This window comes from Equus quagga, chromosome 15 (genome assembly GCF_021613505.1).
Source record: "Equus quagga isolate Etosha38 chromosome 15, UCLA_HA_Equagga_1.0, whole genome shotgun sequence".
Lineage (NCBI taxonomy): Eukaryota > Metazoa > Chordata > Mammalia > Perissodactyla > Equidae > Equus > Equus quagga.
Window position 1 is genome coordinate 90,269,326 of NC_060281.1, and position 21,498 is coordinate 90,290,823.

A 21,498-nucleotide genomic window follows, 5' to 3' on the forward strand; every position below is an offset into this window, starting at 1 on the left:
CTCAGGGTTGTGATGAACACTAAATGCTCAGCAAAGTGTCTGCCCATGTACGTGCTCCATGCATGGTCCCTTGGGCTGTCATTGCCATTCCCCAGAAATGAGGCAGCGAGGACTCTGGTGAGGGTTATATTGCTGCCAGGCACAAGTCATCAACGGAGTGGCTGTGGTTCCATCCCAGCATCCTCCACGGCACCACAAAGGAGGTGGCCTTAACCCCTTGACAAAGGAGCTCATGGACACATGGGGTGGGGTGGGGTATCCAGCCCATGGGTCGCGGAGTCGCCTGCAAAGCCCCTTCCTCTGCCTCAGGCATGGACTTTGGGGGATGGAGGAAGGTGGAGGAGGGCAGTGTCTGACTTGGATCCCACTGACTGAGGAGTGGTGCCGGCCCCCAGATGTGGACCTGTCGGAGAACCAGCCAGGAGCGGTGGGCGCCTAGGCTGTGTGTGCCACCCTGTCAGTGACCCCAGCCATGCAGAGGGTACAGCTGGCGGGGAACGACTTGAGGGGCAGGCGGCCCAGTACCTTGCTGAACTCCTGCTGACCCACATGGGCCTGAAACCCCTGGACCTGAGCTACAGCAAGCTGAGTGACCAAGCAGGTCCCATCTGGCCTGGGCCACGGTGGGGCCCGTCTTCCTGGGGCAGGGGTGGGTGGAGGTTGGCAGGACCACTCTGAGCATCCGTGCTCTGGCCCCTCTCCCCACATCCCACCTCGGCCTGCCCCTTACCCACTCCTTCCACACAGAACTCTTACTCCTCCCTGGATGTCTCAGTGCCCACCGCTGCCTGTGCTGGGTGCTGACTTAGCCACTAGGAACCCAGCATGAACAAAACAGAGTCCTGGCCTCAGGGAACACACATTAACAAGGTCATTCTCCATAATTATTGGTGCTACAGAGGAACAAACAGGGCGTGATTCCAGAGAAGAATGGGGATCCCTGCTTAGAGGGGTGGCCAGGGTGGCCTCTGTGAGGAGGTGACATTGAAGCTGAAATGTGCAGGGTGGGGAGGAATCAGCCATGGCAGGACCACTGGGAGAGCATTTCAAGCAGAGGAACAGTGAAGACACTGGCCTGTTTCTCAGACTGACTGACACCAGTGTGACAGGGCTATCGGGCCAGGGGAGAGTGGCCAGGCTATAGGGTGGAGAGGCCACAGGGGGCTGCAGGGCCACAAATCATGGAAAAAGGCATGAAGATTTTATTCTGAGTCTGTGGAAGACATCAGTAGGATTCCTTGATCTCACATTTTCTCTTGTGCCCCCGGGGCTTTGCATGGGCTGTCTCTGTTGGGAGGTACATGCCTCCCTTTGGGACTACCTGCCTGTCCTCACACTCCAATCAATTATAAGGATCACCTGGGACCCTGGATTAGGAATACAGATTCCTGGGCCTTGACCCTGCTGAACCAGACTCCTGGTGGGGATGCCTGTGCATCTGCATTTTAGCAGATGCCCCAGGAGATCCAGCTGATTGAGAAAGTCTGGGAGTCTGCTCTGTCTCAAACTTCTCAGAGCAGTTGAAAGCTGCTTGGCACCAGCCTTGGCCTCTGGGAATCAGCCCTAGGATCTGACTGCCAGAGAGCCAGTTTACCTTCTAAGAAAATTGCCGTGGGAGGTCTGTGAAATTACGAGAGAAGCTCATTTCAGACTTTCCATAAACCAAGTGTAGGCGTCCCTCTGGGCTGCGTGGTCAGAGGGCAGGCGCCAGAGAGGTGGCCGGGAGGGAGGGGCTGGAGGCTGAGGCCTGTGAAGGCTGCACAAATACGGCAGGGTCAGTCTCCAGCCTGGAGAAGGACAGACTCCGCAGGGCCATCTTGTTTCCCCAAGTTGGGCTCTGTGGGTGGGCCCGACTCCTGGAGGTGGAGGAGCTTGGGTCCAGTCTCCCCACCTGACCCATGGTGATTGTGGCACTTGCCACATAGGTTGGCTGCAGGGGTCACGAAGACCAAGCCTGGGAACCACAGGAGGCTGACTCCTGCCTGTAGAAGAACCTTCTCACCCTCCAGCTGCTCAGCAAGGAAGGGGCTTCCCTACACAGTGGGAGACCACGGCCCTCTCCACCCAGCCTGGAAGGGTCTGAGGAAGGGGAAGTTCCCGCATCTGGGAGCCTGGGGCTGAGACTTGGCGCTGGGCCAGGAGTCTGCGCGCTGTTCTCAGAGAGGCCGCCCCTCCTGCAGGGAGCTCTCCGCGGTGCTGAAAGTGCCGCCCAGGCGCGTCAGGCCCCGCGGGCTGGCTGAGCGCTCTGCCCAGTCAGCGCATCTGTTTTCCTCAGTGCGTTTCTTAAGACCAGCCTTCCCAGACCTGTGCTGGGTGCGGGGACCATGGAGAGGGGTCAAATTCAGGTCCCGGAGGGCCTCTGGGCTGTTGGGAGAGACTGGCCAGGCAGAGAGAGGTCTGATGGCCAGAGCCTGGAAGGAGGGAAGCACAGTGGGCATGGGGCCTGTGGCAGTCCATCCCATCCAGGTGGGCAAGGCTTCCTGACACTGTGACCACAGGTGAGAAGGAGGAGGAGCTGTTAGCCAGGTGGAGAAGGGGGTCACTTCCACACAGGGGGACATTTCCACACAGGGAGACAGCCCAGAAGCATGTTGGTTCCTGCACTTTTGAGAATTGGATGCAGGTCAGACTGGCTGAGTGCTGACAGAGTAGGGAGAAGGGTGGGTGGGAGGGCGGGGTTTCTGTCCATGTTACATGAATGTCTCTCAGGGTTTCTTAACCCCACACGACCCCCACTTTCCTTTCTCTACCACCCCTGCATCCTCTCCACCACAGCTGTGCTGGCCTTGTCACTTCTTGCCTATAGAATATGGCATGAGCCTCCCAACAGTCCCCTGGCCTCTTGTCTCTACTCCTGCCGACCCCAGTCCATGTCCTACATCCACCGCTAAGGAGTCCAGCCTTGTCACTTCTTAAATCCTTCCCTGCCTCCTCACCATCCATAGCATGGTGCCCAAGCCCCTTGTCCTGGCATTCAAGGCTCCCAGCATCTCTCAAGTGCCCATGGCTGTTACCTCATTTCACTGTCTTCCTCCTACCCACTGCTAGCACCAGACCAGCATGCATTTCCACCCTACCCCGTGCTCCCTCCACACTTTGCTCTTTCTTGTGTCTGCGCTCCAATGTACATGCACACATGCATGGGGAGTCCCTCAGTCTTCATGGTTATCACCTCTCTCCTCACTTTCCTGAACCCCCCACGACAGGGTTAGCCCCCACTCTGTTCCCACACTTCCATGTTTGTAGTCTAGAATAGCTCCCATCCCACTAATTTGTTTTCACGTCTAGCCTCATTAAATGTGAAATCCTCGAGGGTGGGGCAGGCCCATGTTAGGTTGAACTCCATGACCCTCATGCCCAGCAGAGGTCCTGGCACACAGCGGGCATCAGTATCATTTTCTGAAGGAGTAAACAGTCACTAAGAAGGTCTCTCTTGGTGTTTCTGAAGGGTGGACACTTGGACCAGCCCTGACAGAAAAGACAGGACTCATCGACCTTAAGAGGAGCTGGAATCACCTTTGAGGCCCAGGATCCATGGCTTTTGCCAGGGGAGTGAAGGTATGAGCCCCACCCCCAGCCCCTCTGGCCTGTCTTTTGGGGGCAGGTCTCCCAGGTGCCATTCCCCATCTTTGCAGCTCTTCAGAAATGAACCTTGGATCTTTTCAGCAGAATTTAAAGAATGTTTCTTTACGTGACTTTAATGTTCCCAGCTCCACATAATGATGACAATATACCTCCCCCCCGTGCCCACTCTCTCATCACTTACTGAGGGGTGCAAAGCTGACTGTCACACACCTTCTCCAGATAAAACAGACACTCGGCTGGTGGGGACATGGTGCAGTCTGGTGACACATGCTCACTGTTGGGCGTATGCAGATACTTCCTGAGATGACACCTTGGCACCCTTGGGTCCCAGCACACTCTCACACTGCCCACCTACTACTCCCTTGATGTGGTGGCTTGTAGGCCTTGGGAACGGGTGGCTCCAGCCCCTGTCAGGGTGGCACAGGGGCCTGCAGTGCTCCTGGTGCCAGCTCCCTATGTGGGTCCTCCTCAAGGAATGGCAACCGCTGCCTTGCCCTCTGACAGGGGCTGACCTGGGCTTCTGCCCACAAGGTGGCAGGACAGGCTCTGTCTTCCCAGCACATCCACGAGTTCCACTCTTCTCCCCATCACAGGCCCCAGCAGCCCTTCATGGGAGCCCCTCTGGGCCCCTGGGCTGCTCTGTGCCTCTGGGTCCCTGCGCTCAAGAGGCCCCCAAGTGGGCATGGGGCCTGATCACTGTGTCTCTGGGGCCTGCTGCCATGTGGCAGCCCCTAGGCCCTGAGCGTCATTCACATCCACACCCTCTCTCTGCTGGGATTACAGGGGTTCAGCTCTAATGTCACCCCCATCCAAACCACAGACTCTAACCTAGACTCTGTCCTTCCATGCTTGGTCTGTGCTCTGTGCACTTTGGGCCTCCTGGGCTCTGAGACTGTGGCTCATGACTTTCTCCACCATCACATGTGGTCCCATGGCTTAACTCTTTTGTCTTCCAGGTGAACATCATCCTGAGAGCCCTGGACATCTCACACAATGGCCTTGGAGATTCTGGAGCCTCCGTGGTGAGCGAGGCACTTAAGATCAACAACATGTTGGAGGAACTCAACATGAGGTGAGGAGCATGGGGTGCCCCCTGTGTCACAGTCTCCAGGCCCATAGCCACCCCAGGACCAGGGTCTCCATGATCTTGCTGCTGTTCAACACTTTAATTCCCAAAACTACCACAGTCTACCCATGATGGGGCCTGAGCCACAATCCGAGAGCCCCCAGCTCTGTCCTTCTCACTCGAGTTCATCATTCGAACATTGGGGCTCGTGATTCCCACTGCACAGGCGGGGGCTGTGAATTGCACACGTGTGTGTGAAGCATCTTCAGAGAGCCCGGTGCAGGGTGGGTGCTCACATGCTCTGCTCAGCTCATGGCTGCTGGGGGCCTGCTGTGTGTGGGCTGCTCCTCCAGGCCCAGGCAGGGTCCCAGGCCTCAGCAGGGAACCAGAGCAGGGGCCGCAAGCCAGAGGGAAGGAAAGAAGCAGAGGTCTGACAGGTCATGGCTGCTGGGGTGAGCAGGGCCTGCCCGCTGCAATCTTGTCACCTTTGCTCCCCATGGAAGGAGCCAAGGCCAGAGGAGGCCCCAAGAGATACTGAAATTTGAGGCCAGAGCTGGCGTCTGAGGAGTCAGAGAGAAGTGGGACTGGCTCCAGGACAAAGTGGCCAAGAGCGGTGCTGAGGCCTGGAGTTTAGGTCCAGCAGGAGGAGGAGGAAGAGGATGTGGGGAGGGAGCTGAGTGGTTTTCCTGATCAGTTGCTGCCATGGTGATAGGGACAGGGTGCCAGCTGGAGCACAACACGTGGGAGCACCTGCTGAGCTCTGAGGGCCAGGAAGCAGTGGCTGGTCTCCATCAGGGGCGTCACTCTAGGTGTGTTTGCTGGGTGATCTCCTCAACACTGGAGTCCTCCGATGATGCAGGGTCATTATCTGGCTTTTACTCACTGACCTGCCCAGGGTCCCCAGGGCATGTGGAGGCTGGAGTGTGACTCCTGACCCAGTGATGCACCAGCAGCTCCAGCTGGGACCCTGGGGAGATCTGTGTGCAAGGCAGCACAATGCCCATGTCCTTCTGTTGCAGCAACAACTGCATCTCTGTGATGGGAGCCCTGAACCTGGGCCTGGGCCTCCAGGTCAACAAGACACTGAGGACTCCTGTTGGGAGTGCTGGCCTGATGGGAGAGGCCCCAGGACAGACCTGCCTGTGTCTGTCCACACAGATCCCTCTTCTGTCACATCTCCCTACCCTAGTGACGGAAGGGTGCACCTTAGACCTTGTGTGCACTGCAGGGGTTCCTTCCTCCAGGGTTGCCAGTGGGGAGGGAGTTGCTGAGCAGGGCTGAGAGCAGGAGACAGAGAAGGGAGGGTGCAACGGAGGGTGGAGCAGGTCCAAAAGGACCACTGTGCCAAAAGCACGAGCTCAGAGGACAGTACCACCAGCTCCAGGGGATGCAGCCCTGCCTGGCCCTCAGCTCCCTCATCTGGCAGAGAACCCCCCTGCAGCACCCTCTCCCCAGCCTGAGGCTCACCCCTCTCCTGCCCTTCGCTGGAACCCAGACCTCTCTCTTAAGCTCTGGATCCCCATTTCTAGCCACCTGCTGGACAGTCCCCCAGATGGCCCATAGGGACATCGGATTCTGAGAGTCTGACCTGGACACATCATCTCCCTCTAAGGGCTGCCTCCTTCTCATCAGAAGCTGAGCCCAGGGCTTGTCCCCCTCTTTCCCACATCTCCCTCCTCCATCTCACCTCCTGCAGAGAGCTCATGCTACCTGCTCCTCCTTCTCACTCCCCTCCTCCAGGCCTGTGCTCCTGCTACTTCCTCCCCTCTGACCCTTCCTGCCCACCTGCTCCCAGGTGATCTTTCTACACCAGAAACGTGCCCCTGTCCCTCCTGCTTTAAACCCGTCAGCAGCTCCCCTCTGGATGAATCCAGGCTTAGCAGTGTGTCATTCACAGCACACCCTCAGGATCTGGGCTCTGCCAGCCCCCCTCTTCCCTCCCGCTCTGAAATCCATCCTCTGGCTCCAAGCTGCCTGGAAGTGTCCCTGCACACGGGGCGGTTTCTCCCTCTGTATTGCTCCTGCTGCTCTTCTTGCTGAAATGCCCAGCTCCGCCCACCTCACCTGCAGAGCTCAGCTCAGGGGCTCTATCACCATCTGACCTTTACCCCCAGGAGAGCTGGTGCACACTCTCTCCTTGCACGCTTCACGCTGCATTTTTATGATGTTCCTTTTCCTCTCCTCCCCCAATGGGTGATCCTTTTACGGGAAGGAGTGTGTCTCGTGTGTCTGTGTCTTTGTCCCCCGCACAGAGCCGGGCACTGGGTGGGCACTCAGCCAGCATCCACTCCCTTCCTCTTTCCTGGCCCTGCAGCCTCACCCAGGGCATTCTGTCCCATGGACACACTTCTGAGCAGAGGCGGTGGGGCCGTCCTCGGCCATGTCAGCAGAGATGAGGAGTCCCTGCTTCCCTCTCACGCTGCTCTCTCGGCCTCCCTGGGCTCAGCTGCTCTCAGTGTTCTGCGTGTGTTTCTCAGGTGTCTGCTTTGGTGTTCTCCAGTCTGTGCAGGGGGACCCAGTGTCTGCCCCGGAACTGCTGGATTATCTGTAAGAGCTTTTCCTAAACCCCACCTCGGTCCTCCCAGCAGCCCTGTGAGGCGTCATTTAAGGGAGGGAGCGGGGATGGGAGAACTAGAGCGTCCTGCCCAGATGCATGGCGCGGCCGAGTCCACGTTCCAGCCCAGGCCTGAATGTGGGTCCTGACGCCCCTCCGGCCCCACTCCTGCTCCTGATTGGGGTGCCGCCCTGGCCTCTCCTAGGACCCCTGCCTGGGTTCTTCACCGGCTGAGAGAGAATAGCTGGCTCAGGGGCACGATGCTCCCTGTTCACTGATGTTTGGATTTGCAGGTCCAGCACTCGCAAGGCGGCCCCTCCCCCGCCCGCACTGCCTGCAGGGGGATCGTGGTCCTGAAAGAGTCACTGTGCGGGTGTGAGGGAGATCAGGATCCCTTTCACTCAATTTTGCTTTTTTAATGTAGAAAAAAACCTATCATTCTTTTCCAAGGCAGTTACACACTGAGGAGAGAACCCCAAATACGAATTATTAAAAGAAAGTCTAGTCCTAAATCCCTGCTTATTCCAACCCTGATTCACTTCAGTCCAGACCTGAGTCAAAGCCCCTCCAGAGACCTGTCTTCACAGCTCCAACCCTCAAGTGAAAGCTGATATCTTAGTGTAGTTTTGATTTGCATTTCCCTGATGATCAGTGATGATGAACATCTTTTCATGTGCCTATTGGCCATCCGTATATCTTCTCTGGAGAAATGTCTGTTCATGTCTCCTGCCCACTTTTTGATCAGGTTGTTTGATTTTTTGTTATTGAGTTGTGTGAGTTCTTCACGTATTATGGAGATTAACCATTTGTCAGACATATGATTTGCAGATATTTTTCCCAGTTGGTGGGTTGTCTTTTTGCTTCAATCCTGTTTTCTCTTGCCTTGTAGAAGCTCTTTAGTCTGATGAAGTCCCACTTGTTTATTCTTTCTATTGTTTCCCTTGTCCCAGGAGATACGGTGTCTGAAAAGATCCTTTTAAGACTGATGTCAAAGAGGGTATTGCCTATATTTTCTTCTAGAAGCCTAATGGTTTCAGGTCTTACCTTTAAGTCTTTGATTCATTTTGAGTTTATTTTTGTGAATGGTGTAAGAGAATGGTCCATTTTCATTCTTTTACATATGGCTGTCCAGTTTTCCCAACACTATTTGATGAAGAGACTTTCCTTTCTCCATTGTATGTTCTAAGCTCCTTTGTCGAAGATTAGCTGTCCATAGATGTGTGGTTTTATTTCTGGGCTTTCAATTCTGTTCCATTGATCTGTGCACCTGTTTTTGTACCAGTACCATGCTGTTTTGATTACTGTAGCTTTGTAGTATATTTTCAAGTCAGGGATTGTGATGCCTCCAGCTTTGTTCTTTTTTCTCAGGATTGCTTTAGCAATTCGGGGTCTTTTGTTGCCCCATATGAATTTTAGGATTCTTTGTTCTATTTCTTTGAAGAATGTCATTGGGATTCTGATTGGGATAGCATTGAATCTGTAAATTGCTTTAGCTAGAATGGACATTTTAACTATGTTTATTTTTCCAATCCATGTACATGGAATGTCTTTCCATCTCTTTCTGTCATCATCAATTCTTTCAGGAAAGTCTTGTAGTTTTGATTGTATAGTTCTTTCACCTCATTGGTTAAATTTATTACAAGATATTTTATTCTTTTTGTTGTGATTGTGAATGGATTTGTGATCTTGAGTTCTCTTTCTTTTAGTTTGTTATTAGAGTATAGAAATGCAACTGATTTATGTAAGCTAATTTTGTACTCTGAAATTCTGCTGCAATTGTTGATTACTTCTAGTAGCTTTCCAATGAATTTTTTAGGGTTTTCTATATATAAGATCATGTCGTCTGCAAACAGCAAGAGTTTCACTTCTTATTGCCTATTTGGGTTCCTTTTATTTCTTTTTCTTGCCTAATTGCTCTGGCCAAAACCTCCAGTACTATGTTGAATAAGACTGGTGAGAATGGGCACACTTGTCTTGTTCCTGTTCTCAGAAAGATGGCTTTCCATTTTTCCCAATTGAGTATGATGTTGGCTGTGGGTTTGTCATATATGGCCTTTATTATGTTGAGGTACTTTCCTTCTATCCCCATTTTGTTCTGAGTTTTTGTCATAAGTGGATGTTGGATCTTGTTGAATGCTTTCTCTGTGTCTATTGAGAAGATCATGTGGTTTTTGTTCCTCATTTTGTTAATGTAGTGTATCACGTGGACTGACTTCTGGATGTTGAACCATCGCTGTGTCCCTTTTATAAACCCCATTGATTGTGGTGTATGATCTTTTTAACATATTGCTGTATTTGGTTTGTCAATATTTTGTTGAGGATTTTTGCATCTATATTTATCAGTGATATTGGCCTGTAATTTTCCTTCTTTGTGTTCTCTTTGTCTGGTTTTGGTATCAGGGTGATGTTGGCCTTGTAGAATGTGTTAGGAAGTGCTCCATCTTCCTCAATTTTCTGGAATAGTTTGAGAAGGATAGGTATTAAATCTTCTTTGAATGTTTGGTAGAATTCTCCAGAGAGGCCGTCTTGTCCTGGACTTTTATTTTGGGGAAAGTGTTTGTTTCAATCTCTCTACTTGTGATTGGTCTATTCAGATTCTCTATTTCTTCTTGATTCAGTTTTGAGAGATTGTAGGAGTCTATGAATTTATCCAGTTCTTCCATGTTGTCCAATTTGTTGGCATATTGTTTCTCATAGTATTCTCTCAGAATCTTTGGCATTTCTGTGGTATCCATTGTAATTCCTCCTCTTTCATTTCTTATTTTATTTATTTGAGTCTTCTCTCTTTTTTTCTTAGTGATCCTGGCTAAGGGTTTGTCAATTTTGTTTAATTTCTCAAAGAACCAGCTCTTTGTTTCACTGATCCTTTCTACTGTCTTTTTTCTTTCAGTTTCATTTATTTCTGCTCTCATTTTTATTATTTCCCTCCTTCTACTGACTTTGGGCTTTGTTTGCTCTTCTTTTTCTAATTCTGTTAGGTGTAGTTTGAGATTGCTTATTTGAGATTTTTCTTGTTTGTTGATGTGAGCCTGTATTGCAATGAATTTCCCTCTTAGCACCACTTTTACTGCATCTTAAATGAGTTGGTATGGTGTGTTTTCATTTTCATTTGTCTCCAGATAATGTTTGATTTCTCCTTTGATTTCTTCAATGATCCATTGGTCTTTCAGTAGCATGTTGTTTAATCTCCACATCTTTGCCCCTTTCCCAGCCTTTTTCTTGTAATTGATTTCTAGTTTCATAGAATTATGGTCAGAAAAGATGCTTGATATTATTTCAATCCTCATAAATTTATTGAGGCTTGCTTTGTTTCTCAATATATGGTTGTAGGGCCTGGGCCTTGCTTGCTCAGTGAAAACCCTCAGGCTCATTGCAACCATGTGTCCTTCTGGCTCCCTTCTGGGCAGGCAGCCCAGCTACCAGGATTTGGAACAATCTGGACCTGGCCAGCCTGGATGCTCCCTTATCCCAGGAGAAGAACATTGCATCTTACAGGGACGCAGAGCCCCTCCATGTGAGCTACTCTTCCTGGGAATGCTGGTCGTACCAAGGACAGCCCTTTGGCAGGCATGCAGCCTTTGTTCCTCTGCCTACTTAACCAAGCTTTTCTTAGGGGGCTGTTGTGGGTGTATGCATACTTCTGTCCAGCTGGCCACCACTGGACACTCTCCCTGTAAGTAAGCCCCCATAAATCTATATGTCTCATTCACAGTCTCTGGGTCATTTCTTCAGTCTCTTGGCACAACATCCCGCTGCCCTAGCCCAGCTGGGCTTGTGGCAGAACACTTGGCAAGCCAGCCAGGAGGCCGAGGAAACCCCTGTGCTGAGACTATGGGTGATGGGAAAGGGAGATCCGTGGGGGGGAATCTTGGGTTGGCTGGTATCCTTCCTGTGGGGGCCAGTCACCACCATCCTTTATGGGTGGGGCCCACTGCATGAGGATGGGGATGCCCTGAAAATGTCAAAGGTCCTAGGGGAAAGTCCTGGGCATGAGAGAAGCCCAGGCCATTGCTACAGCTGTGGAGTGGCCCCTCTCCACCATACGAGGCTTTTGATGAAGGCAGGGGAAGTCCTGGGCATGATAAAGGATGAGAGAAGGAAATTAGAAGCCCAGGCGGTAGCTGCTGTGGTGGGGTGGCCCCTTCCTGCTGCTGTTCGCTTAGCAACAGAAGCTGAAATGGATGCTAGAGCGAAAGTGAGGCAGCTACAGGAGGAGTTAAAGTTAGAAAGGGAAGCACACCGGTTCAAGTCAAAACTACCAAGGCTCTGTGTACACGCCCATGGGAGTCTGAGGAAAGGACAGAGGCCTGAGCGGCCCTGACTGGCAGGGGCGGGTCCCACCGCCTGCCTCCGCCTGTTCAGCAGGTGCATTCCACCTGGAGGGGCTCCATTGCTGCAGAGCTGGTGGAGCCCGGGAGCAAGTGAACTAAATAGACGTGAAAAGGATAAAAATTTGGGGGGTGACTTTTTAACAATAGTTATGTTTTATGGTATAAACGCTTGAGAAACAGCTTCCAAATTCTTTTTGGTAACTTGAAACTTTAGAATTTTGCTAAATTAAGTTAAATGATAAAAATTCATTGATTATCTAGGTCATTTTCCAAACAAGATGAAATATTAGAAATGATTACTAAGCACAGATTTGTCTGCCTTCGGATACTTATCTCAAGGAAACTAAAAGATGCTTGGGTTTATCGATAAGCATATTTTGTACATGCTGAGGAATTTTCTATAAGAAAGCACCTATTTCTAGAAAGTCTCTATACAAGGAAAGTAAAATGTATGTTTTCAATAATGAAGGCATAAAGAATAGAGATATTTTTCTTTGTTTTGTTAAAAAAGATAAATTTGTTCTAAAGTATTAGGAAGGGGAAAGAAAAAAAGAAAGAAGACATGGGACAAATTCTAAATGTAAAAAGTAAGTGACAAAAGGTTTGTGAAAGTAAAACCTTGAGGAGTTTTGTGCATGGTCAAGTTGGCTGAGATTAAAATAAATGTTTCAATATCAAAAGTAAGGCAGTCACAGAAACAGCCACTGGCTCCCGTGCCTGCACAGGAGCAAGGGCAGGCCAAGAGTGTGTCAGGCCAGGGCAGAAAGTGCCTGTGGGGGTAGAGAGAGCATAGTAAATGCAGCCACCCTACACCAACACGAGCAGCAGGTGGCCAGGACTCCTCGCCCCTCCCTCCTCTCCAGCGCAGCATGACTGAGGCTGAGCAAGGCTCAGAGAGAGCAGTCTGCGCAGTGACTGACTGTGGCAGCCCAGGGAAGCAGGAAGCACCCCTTGGGAACAAAGTTAACAACCAAATGCTGTTCTGGTGGCTTTAACAGCGCCCCCAGTGACAGCCTGGGAAGACCCCAGCCCCCTCAACTAGGGGGAGGGCCAAAGGACCTTGACCCATCCCTGTAGCGCCATGCAGGTGGCTTGGGTATTGGGCTACTGGAGGCCAAGTGTGAAAATAATGTATTGGTCTACAGGAGCAAAAAGCATTTTGCTGTCGGGTGTGGCGATGAGCAAAATGACTTCCCACCACACCCTATGGCAATGCTGCTATAACACCGCCCGGTGGACAAAACCCCCCGATGTTGCCTTGCATCATTATATTGATGATGTCATGTTAACCTCTGAGTCTTTTCCAGACCTTCAAGAAGCCTCCAGCTCCCTCATCGCCCACCTATGCCAATGAGGATGGGTGATAAATGACAACAAAGTACAAGGGTCCGGGTTGTCTGTCAAATATTTGGGTGTTGTCTGTTAGAGAAAGACAAAAGTGGTTCCTGCTACTGTTATAGATAAGATACAGGCTGCCTGTCCTCTTTCAAAGTCGGTGCCAAAGCATATTATCTGGGACTGGAAGACCATCATGTAGGAGGCCCTTGCCCAAGCCGAAGTAGCAGTAAAACAAATCCAGTCCTGGGGTGTTTTAACACAAGGACAACCATGTGAACTGGATGTTTCCAGTTACCCAGAGGGGTTCAAATGGGGTCTTTGGCAGAGGCAAGGCAATAAATGAGCCTCTTGGCTTCTGGTCCCAATTGTGGAAAGGAGCTGAAAACCAGTCTAGTGCCCTGGAATGACAACTGTGTGCTGCTTACCCAGCCCTTCAGCAGGTGGAGCCCATAACCCGCTCCCTGCCAGTCACGGTCCGCACTTATTTGCCCATTGCGGGGTGACTGCGGGATGCTTTCCAAAGGCCCCACTCCAGAACAGCCCAAACACAGACACTAGCAAAATGGCAAGCACATGTGCAGCAACGAGGGACCTTCACCAGTAGTCTCCCGAGTGCAGAATTTCATGCCATCCTAGGACCAGTAACATACACCACAGAAGAACCAACCCCGTTAGATGAGGTGCCCATGCCTGAAACCCAGCCAAATGTACAGGAAAAAGAAGGGCCAATCCCGGCGGAGGCCTGGTATATGGATGGTTCTACAAGGGAAAACCCCTTGCAGTGGACAGGAGTGGCCATCCAGCCTTCAACTGACAGCATGTGGTTAAACTCTGGCTCCGGGTACGGTAGTCAATAGGCCAAATTGTGGGCTGCCTGGATGGTGTTGACTCATGACCCCAATCCAATATGCCTCTTATGGACAGGTGGGCAGTCTATAAAGGGCTCACCCTGCGGCTGGCCCGATGGGCATGACAGAAGTGGACTGTTAACGGTTGCCCGGTGTGGGGGGCAGAACTCTGGGATGATATCTGGCAGGTCCAAGGAATGATGATAACAGTGTACCATGCGTCTGCACATCAGGCGCCAATGCCGCCAGGAAACCAACAGGTGGACGAGTTAGCTCGAATTTGCCTCCTGGAAGAAGCACCAGCTGAGAGAGTGGCGGAATGGCTACACAAGAAGACTGGACATAAAGGACAAAGAAACCTCTGGGCTATTGCTAGGGCCTGGGGCCTCCCCCTGTGCTCTGTGGACGTGGTGCAGGCCTGTCAGGAGTGCCCTTCCTGCTCCTTGCAGAGACCCCGGGCCATTCCCTGGGACACAGGCCAAATTGCCAGAGGCAACCAGCCTGGCTCAATGCTGGACTACCTCGGGCCCTTGCCTCTCTCTGATGGCTGTCGGTATGCTCTTACTTGTGTGGACATGTCTACAGGACTGCCGCAGGCATACCCCAGCAAGAGGGTCACACAGAAGACCACCATGAGAGGCGTGGGACACCTCTGTGCTGCATCCAGTGTTCCCACGGACATCGACAGTGACCAAGGTACGCATTTCACTGGCCACCAGTTGCAGACATTGGCTGATCAGATGGACATACATTGGCATTTTCACCCGCCACACAACCCCACAGTCGTGGGACTGGTGGATTGAATGAATGGCCTGCTGAAACAACAACCAAGGACAGAAGACAGGACTCTGGCCTGCCGGATGAGATGCCTGACAATGGCAATACACCAACTAAATGAACATGAGAGACACACTCGACCCAGAGCATATCAGGTGTTGACACAAGGACCTGATACGACAGCACATCTACAAACAAGAGCTAATCAGGGAGAGAAACTACAACCACAGATGGGCACTCAGAACAACTTGCTTTTGCCTCTGCCACAAGAACTCCCCACCGGGACCCACGTGGTCACCTGGCCCTGGGACTGGCAGGTGGGGCCCCGGCTGGTGTGGTCTCTTAGCTCCTTGGGGAACAGGCTTGGAGCAGGCTGTCAGAGAGATGCCTTTTATCGTGGGGCGGGCCACCCAAAACCTCCAAACTCACCAATCCAGGGTCTCCAATTCCTCAAGGTACATTTATCCTTTCTCACTGGCATGGTGTTGTTCCCCCCTTATCTTACACCACTGCCCCTGGGGTGCCCACACCAACAGGACAAGCAGTATAGTATGGCCGGCCTGGCTTGAAACCACAGGCCCGTACCACACTAACTCAAGGCATGGCAACTGCATGCATCTTGCTGGACGGTCATGACCTCCTTTTTCTGGTCCCCTCTAAACATCTTACTTTTTGTCCTTAGGACAACGTCTGCCAACCTCTTCGCTACTTGGGCACACACCGTTGCTGACATAGAAAATTTCTCCAACTGCTGGGCACGTAGCGAGCTGCCTCTCTCTTCAACTGTGGGGCACCTCCAACCATGCCTTCTTCAACCATGGCACCTCCAAGCCGCCAGCGCCTCTGAGTGAAGGGCCCTAAGAGAGTGGAAGAGTGCCTCCCACTTTCCCATTTCTACCCCTCTTCTGTCAAGCAGCCTGTCCTTACCCTCTTATGCTGCCACGCGAAAGTATATCTTTCAGCTTGTGCATAAGCAAGCTAACATAACTCAGAGGGTGGGGTACTCTGTTTTTGATGGGGTAGAATGGTTGACTGCTGTACAAATAGAATTGAAGTGTTTCCTTCCCTGGTGCATTGAACGTCATCATAACTCTGCACCGTCACATAAAAGTATTTCAAAAAATATGGGGTGGACACCTAAAGCAATGTATAACCAAACAGTTATCATTACTGCTGAGAAGTGGCTGGGAAAACAAGACAACACCATGAAAGGGGCCTATGCCTCTCCCTGGGGTGGTTGTGGGCTTGTGGTGCCCATGGCTGGCCCTATCTGCCCTATAATTGGACCGGCAGTTGCACATTGGGCACCCCTACATCCCTGCACGCATCCTGTCTTCCCTTCAACAGCTTCCTTCTAACTGGGGGACAGTCCGTGATCACCATCGTGTGCAGTGTACTGCAGGGTGGTCTTACCCCTTCGCTGTCTTTTATCCACAAGCTGCAGTTGTAGATGTAGAAGGGCAAGTGTCTGCCTTAGCCCAACACATGGCAACAGCCCTCAATAATACCGGACATGCAATAACTCTGCTGAATGAAGAAACAGCCCAGATGAGACAAGTAGTGTTACAAAATAAAATGGCCTTGGACATGCTTACTGCAGCCCAAGGAGGGGACCTGTGTCCTAACCAAAGTATAATGTTGTGTGTATAACCTTGATTATGCCCACAATGTTTCCTCTGCAATGGCCTCCTTACGTGCTCACGTACGGGCCATTGACAACCTGTCCCCTGACCCGGTATCTGCTTGGATACAATCCCTTCCCTCTACCTGGCAACATTTTCTGTGGTGTCATTGTCTTTTTATTACTTCGTGTATTCTCACATTGTGCTCTCTATTGCTGTTGTTGTATCTGGTCATGACGCTCATCTGTGTGACTGGCTCAAGGGACTCCACAGAAGAGTGACGCGATAAGACTGTGAGGGCCATTAGGACACATGGTGGGTGGAGTGTAGGGCCTGGGCCTTGCTTGCTCAGCAGAAACGCCCAGGCCCATTACAACCATGTGTCCTTCTGGCTCCCTTCTGGGCAGGCAGCCCAGCTTCCAGGATTTGGAACGATCTTGGCCTGGCCACCCTGGATCCTCCCTTATCCCACGAGGAGAACATCGTATCTTACAGGGACACAGAGCCCCTCCCATGTGAACTATTGTTCCTGGGAACGCTGGTCGTACCAAGGACAGCCCTTTGGCAGGCATGCAGCCTTTGTTCCTCTGCCTACTTAGGCAAGCTTCTCTTAGGGGGCAGTTGAAGGTGTACAGATACTTTCATCCAGCTGGCCACCACTGGACACTCTCCCTGTAAGTAAGCCCCAATAAACCCATATGTCTCGTTCGCAGTCTCTGGGTCATTTCTTCAGTCTCTTGGCACAACATCCAGCTGCCCTAGCCCAGCTGGGCTTGTGGCAGAACAATGGTCTATCCCTGAGAATGTTCCATGTGCACTTGAGAAGAATGTATAACCTGCTGTTTTTGGATGGAGTGTTCTATATATATCTATTAAGTCCATCTGGTCTAGTTTTTCACTTAATTCTACAATTTCCTTGTTGACTTTCTGTCTGGATGATCTATCCATTGGTGTTAGTGTGGTGTTGAGGTCCCCTACTATTATAGTATTGTTGTTGATATCTCCTTTTAATTTTGTTAATACTTGCTTTATATACTTTGGTGCTCCTGTATTGGGTGCATATATATTTATGTGTTATATCTTCTTGGTGGAGTGTCTTTTTTACCATTATATACTGCCCCTCTTGTCTCTCTTTACCTGCTTTGTCCTGGAGTCTACTTTGTCTTGTATAAAAGTATGGTGACACCTGCTTTCTTTTGTTCACTATTAGATTGGAGTATTGTCTTCCATCCCTACACTCTGAGCCTGTGTTTGTCTTTGGGGTTGAGATGTCTTTCCTGGAGGCAGCATATTGTTGGGTCTTGTTTTTTAATCCATCCTACCACTCTTTGTCTTTTTATTAGAGAATTCAACCCATTTACATTTAGAGTGATTACTGAAATGTGGGGGCCTAATGCTGCCGTTTTATTGCTCGTTTTCTGGTTCTCCTGCATTTCCTTTGTTTCTTGTCCCATGTATTTTGGACTACTAATTCAGTTATGTAGTTTTCTATGCTGGTTTTCTTAGTTTTCTCCCTATTTGTAATTTGTGTCTCTGTTCTAATTGTTTAGTGGTAACTATGTGGTTTGCATAAAACATTTCATACATGAGACAATCTATTTTCTGATATCCTCTTTCCTTAGAGTAAGCCTGTTCCATCCCATTCCTCTTTCCCTTCTAGGTTGTTATTGTCACATCCTTTTTTCTTCTTGTGAGTTTGTGGTTAAAATGACAAAATTATATTTATTCTTGATGTTTCCCTTCCCTTTATCTTTAATGTTACACCTAAGCATTTGCTCACCTGTTCTGATAGAGAGCAGCCATTTTCTGATTTTGTTTTTCTATGTATCTCCCTGATCAGGGTTTTGTAATCCCTTTCCTTTTTTCTTTTTTTTTTTTTTCTGGTATGCAGGCCTTCCTGAGAATTTCTTGTAGAGTGGGTCTTGTGGCAATTAACTCCTTTAACTTGTTGTTTATTTGGGAAAGTTTTTACTTCTCCATCATATTTGAAGGATATTTTCACTGGATAGAGTATTCTTGGCTGAAAGATTTTGTTTTTCAGAATTTTGAATACATCATTTCACTCTCTCTTAGCCAGTAACGTTTCTGCCGAGAAATCTGCTGACAGCCTGATAGGGGTTCCTTTGTAGGTTATTTTCTTCTGCCTTGCTGCCCTTAATATGTTTTCTTTCTCATTGATTTTTGCCAGCTTTACTATTACATGCCTTGGAGTTGGTCTTTTTACATTGATAAAGTTTGGAGATCTATTGGCTTCTGTCTCATGGATTTCCAGCTCCCTCCCCAAGTTTGGGAAGTTTCCAGCTATTAATTATTTGAACAAGCTTTCTGCTCCATTCTTCTTCTCTTCTCCCTCTGGGATACCTATAATCCTTATGTTACATTTACTAATTGAGTTGGATATTTCTTGGAGAGTTTCTTCATTTATTTTTAGTCTTAGTTCTCTATCCTCCTCTATCTGAAGCATTTCTATATTCCTATCCTCCAGACTGCTAATTCTGCCCTCCATATTATCAGCCCTGGTGTTCAGGCAGTCCAAATCTTTCTTAATCTCATCCATTGTTTTTCAGCTCCAACATTTCTGATGGGTTCTTCTTTATAGTATCAAGCTGTTTTGTAATGTAGTTCCTGAATTCCTTGAGTTATGTATCTGTATTCTCTTTCAACTCATTGAGTTTTTTCGTTTGTTTGGTTTTGGGGTTTTTTTGAGGAAGATTAGCCCTGAGCTAACATCTGCCAATCCTCCTCTTTTTGCTGGAGAAGACTAGCCATGAGCTCACATCCGTGCCTATCTTCCTCTACTTTATATGTGGGATGCCTGCCACAGCATGGCTTGTCAAGCAGTGCCATGTCTGCACCAGAATCCAAACCAGCAAACCTGGGCTGCAGAAGTGGAACGTGTGAACTTAACTGCTGCCACCAGGCTGGCCCCATCATTGAGTTTTTTAATGATAGCTATTTTGAATTCTTTGTTATTTAGGTCATGGATTTCTGTGTCTTTGGGATTGTTTTCTGGGTACTTGTTATTTTCCTTCTGTTCTGGAGTTTAATATATTTTTTCATACTGCTAGATGGCATGTATTTGTCCCTCCACATAGAGTTTGGTTACTGCTTCCACTTGCTGCCACTGGAGGAAGGGGGCAGGAGCTGTGTAATCTGCACCCACCAGGATCCCCGTCAGATGCTCCTGACTGAGCCTTGGCCACTCCTTGGGATTGCAGTGGCCCTGTGAGGTCTCCCATCAACTGTGGGAACAATCACATGGGGGCTTTGGAATGCTCCTGCCTGTTCCCACAGATCTACATAGTTATACTCCCTCTGTAGGAACTGCAGCAGTCCTGTGGGCTTTTGAGGCAGCTGAGAGCTTGTTTGCCGAGACTCACACCTCTGCCACCATCTGGTCCCATTGGACCTCACTTGCCCCCTCAGGGTTTCAGCAGACCTATGAGCATTTAAGGCCCCTGGTGGTTAGCTCACCCAGCCACGCCATGTCTGCTCCTAGATTGCAACAGCCTTGGTGCTTGGTAGGCAGGGCCTCTCCCCCCAGGGCCAAGCCAAGACTTTCCTAGGGGCCACTGTGTGACCGTGGATTTTCCCACTGGACCAAGGAGTAATCACGCTGGGGCTCTGGGCTGTGACCACCCACTCCCAAGATCCCTCTGGATCTCACTTGCCCTGTCAGGGCCACAGCAGAGCTATGTGTGTTTAATGCGGCCAGCAGTTAGCTTGCCCAGCTGTGCCACATCTGCTCCCAGGTCACCTAGCTTTTGTGCTTGGTGGGCGGGGCCTCCCTATCAAGTCTGAGCCTGAGGCCACAATGAGACTGTGGACTTTCCCACTGGTCCAAAGAGCAATCACACGGGCTTAGGGCTGTAGTCACCTGTTTCCTCAGTAGTGCCAATATGCATGTCCACCCTCAGGGCCACAGCAGTGCTATGAGTGTTTCAGCTGGGAGAGAGTTGTTTGCGGGTACTGGGCTGTCTGGAGGCTGGAGAGTTCTCACTTATCTCCACCTCCTCTGTGGTTGTAGTCCATCTACCTTCTGATGTATAGCAGCATGGGTCTCTCAGGCATCCTGCAGTGCTGTGTGAGTATCCTCCATCGATCAATGAATGTTCACTTAGTTGTAGTTTGAAGGGGGAGAGACAAAGAAAACCGTTCACTCTGCCATGTTGCTGATGTCATTTGGTTTTCATTTCCTTTTGAGGAACAACATTTATGCTGCAAAGTGCACATGGATTAAGGGCAGAGACTGGTGAATTTTCAGAAACAGCATAGACCTATGTAACCAGCCCCTGGAAGCCCCCTGAGCCCCTGCCCTTCTCTCTTTTAATAGTTTGCGGAGTAATAATGTTGTCATCCATAGAAGAGAAGCTGTCCTAAGGAGCTTCTTTGACACCCTGTGTGTGTGAGTAAAAGAAGTCAAGTTCTCAGAAAGTGACAAAGTGCTGCTGGGTCCTGGGTCTCTCCTCAGGATGTCCAGGTGAGCAGAGAGTTTGATGACCTTGCCAGCTCAGTGAAGGTCACTCTTCCAGGGCTTTGCATAAAGACTTCTGCCCACAGAGTGGATCACAGAACAGAGTTGCTGCCAGTCTTCAGCCCATCCCCACCAGCATCTGCCCCTAAATGACTGTGGAGTGTGGCTTCCTCATCTTCCATCGGCCACTTCAACTTCCACATGGAGGGTTCTGGCCCTCGCCATGCCTTGTTACTTCCTGAGTCTGCACTGAGTCCCCGTGTCAGCTGTAGGGTAAGTCCTATGGAACTGGCCTTCATGAAGACACAGACACCCTCCTTAGCCCCCATGGTCCCTGCACTAATCTGGGCCTCCCGCTTCTCTCATTCATTTGGTGAATTCACTCATAGGTGAATTCTACGGTGTGTGAATTATATCTCAAGAAAGCTGTTACCAAAAACATCACATATTGTTTGATCCAAATTGTGTAAAAAAAACTGTATGTATGTATATACACAGAAAAAAAACTCCTGTAATATTAATAATATTTATTTCTATGTTGGGGGTTTATGTATTTATTTTCCTTATATTTTTCTGCATTTTACATACTTTCTACTCTAAGTATGTGTTACTCTAGAATCAGAAAAATAAATAGCACTTAATAACACAATGTGATACAGGCTACAAGTCACGTGCATGGTGTGGTTGGAGCCCTGAGGAAGGAGGGTGCTGTAGACTGAATTTTATCCCCAGAAAATTCATATCTTGAAGCCCTAACCCCAATGTGACTCTATTTGGAGACAAGAAGTAGTTAAGGTTAAATGAGGTCATAAGGGCGGGCCCTGACCCGAGAGGATGAGTATCCTTATCAGAAGAAGCACCAGAAAACTTGCTCTCTCCCCCTCCCCCATGTGAGCAAAGCAA

General features: G+C 49.9%; 1 pseudogene; it reads left to right on the plus strand.

Annotated features, from left to right (window-relative positions):
• The first annotated feature begins 325 nt into the window (after positions 1–325).
• Positions 326–20,748, plus strand: LOC124227197 (leucine-rich repeat-containing protein 74B-like; annotated as a pseudogene).
• Positions 20,749–21,498: the final 750 nt, after the last annotated feature.